We start from the raw sequence: 2496 nt of genomic DNA on the forward strand, positions 1-2496 counted from the left end.
CCAGTAACTGATGTAATATGGATGAATTTACATTAAAATCATGTGAGTGTTAAATAATACGATTCCACTGAACTCACAGGACACGGGTAATAATAATGACTTGAATGGAATTGTTTATGATACCTCGACGTCAGAATGATATCTGATTGGTTCATGTGATCTTGATAAAATACCATGTATCCCACCTTGGAGGGGAATAAAAAAAATCGCTGGAGAATAAATCCCTTATACCTCAACATGAACAAAACAACTTGCACATGGATTTCTGGGAGGGAGAATAAATCTCTTATGCCCCACCATGAACAAGACAGGCTGCACATGGATTTCTGAGAGGGAGAATAAATCCCTTATACCCCACCATGAACAAGACAGGCTGCACATGGATTTCTGAGAGGGAGAATAAATCCCTTAAACCCCAGAAAGCTGCACGCTTTTTCAAAGTCAATGTTAGTCACATGACATAACACAAGTTAACCTCAGCTCGGTGAAACAGCTGTAGTTTTTGGCCACTCATGGATGACTAACATGCCACTCTGAAACGACCTTGTTGACATGTCATGGTTGACATCTCACTTTCAGGACTATGGGTTGGAAGTTTCCCAGCAACCTACAGGTATGCAGGTTGTTTGAGGCAACCTGCAGGTATGCTGGTCATTTGAGGCAACGTAGAGGTAGGCTGGTCGCTTGAGGCAACCTACAGGTATGCAGGCTGTTTGAGGCAACCTACAGGTATGCTGGTCATTTGAGGCAACCTACAGGTATGCAGGTTGTTTGAGGCAACCTACAGGTATGCTGGTCGTTTGATGCAACCTACAGGTATGCTGTTCGTTTGAGGCAACCTACAGGTATGCTGTTCGTTTGAGGCAACCTACAGGTAGGCTGTTCGTTTGAGGCAACCTACAGGTATGCTGGTCGTTTGAGGCAACCTAAAGGTATGCTGGTCGTTTGAGGCAACCTACAGGTATGCTGGTCGTTTGAGGCAACCTACAGGTATGCTGGTCATTTGAGGCAACATACAGGTATGCTGGTCGTTTGAGGCAACCTACAGGTATGCTGTTCGTTTGGGTGGTGAGTCTGGTTACAAAGTATTGTTTGATAGCTTGTCATTGTACCCAAACAGCATGCATCATTGCATATATCAATCACTGAATTGTCTGCCCAAGACTCTGTTATTTACATGCAGACACCATATTGCTGGAATATCACTAAGTGTGGGGTTAAATAACAAACAATTCAACAAATTTCATGTATGCAAGTTGGAAGCTGTGTTCATCGCTGATTGTTCATGAAAGTGAATATCGTGAATGCAATGCCCAAGGTCCTACTCATCAAGGGTTCCAGTTCTTGGATGATGAGTCTTGGTTTGTCAGAATGATGCTCATGGCTTTCAGGAAATTGGTAAAGGTCATCTTGGCCTTTTCTCACATAAGCTGATGTGTCCTGAAAAAACTGTTCAGTTAAAACTCACTGATACTGTTCAGTCAAAACTCACTGATACTGTTCATTTAAAACTCACTGACACTGTTTAGTTAAAACTTATTGATACTGTTCAGTCAAAACTCACTGATACTGTTCATTTAAAACTCACTGATACTGTTCATTTAAAACTCACTGATACTGTTCATTTAAAACTCACTGACACTGTTTAGTTAAAACTTATTGATACTGTTCAGTCAAAACTCACTGATACTGTTCAGTTAAAACTCACTGATACTGTTCAGTCAAAACTCACTGATACTGTTCAGTTAAAACTCACTGATACTGTTCAGTCAAAACTCACTGATACTGTTCATTTAAAACTCACTGACACTGTTCAGTCAAAACTCACTGACACTGTTTAGTTAAAACTTATTGATACTGTTCAGTCAAAACTCACTGATACTGTTCAGTCAAAACTCACTGATACTGTTCATTTAAAACTCACTGACACTGTTTAGTTAAAACTTATTGATACTGTTCAGTCAAAACTCACTGATACTGTTCAGTCAAAACTCACTGATACTGTTCATTTAAAACTCACTGACACTGTTTAGTTAAAACTTATTGATACTGTTCATTTAAAACTCACTGATACTGTTCATTTAAAACTCACTGACACTGTTTAGTTAAAACTCACTGATACTGTACAGTCAAAACTCACTGACACTGTTCATTTAAAACTCACTGACACTGTTTAGTTAAAACTCACTGATACTGTTCAGTCAAAACTCACTGATACTGTTCAGTTAAAACTCACTGATACTGTTCAGTCAAAACTCACTGATACTGTTCAGTCAAAACTCACTGACACTGTTCATTTAAAACTCACTGACACTGTTTAGTTAAAACTTATTCATACTGTTCAGTCAAAACTCACTGATACTGTTCAGTCAAAACTCACTGATACTGTTTAGTTAAAACTCACTGATACTGTTCAGTCAAAACTCACTGATACTGTTCAGTCAAAACTCACTGATACGGTTCAGTCAAAACTCACTGATACTGTTCAGTCAAAAC

This window comes from Haliotis cracherodii, unplaced genomic scaffold, assembly GCF_022045235.1.
Source record: "Haliotis cracherodii isolate W230 unplaced genomic scaffold, xgHalCrac1.p SCAF_1, whole genome shotgun sequence".
In the NCBI taxonomy this organism is placed as follows: Eukaryota; Metazoa; Mollusca; class Gastropoda; order Lepetellida; family Haliotidae; genus Haliotis; species Haliotis cracherodii.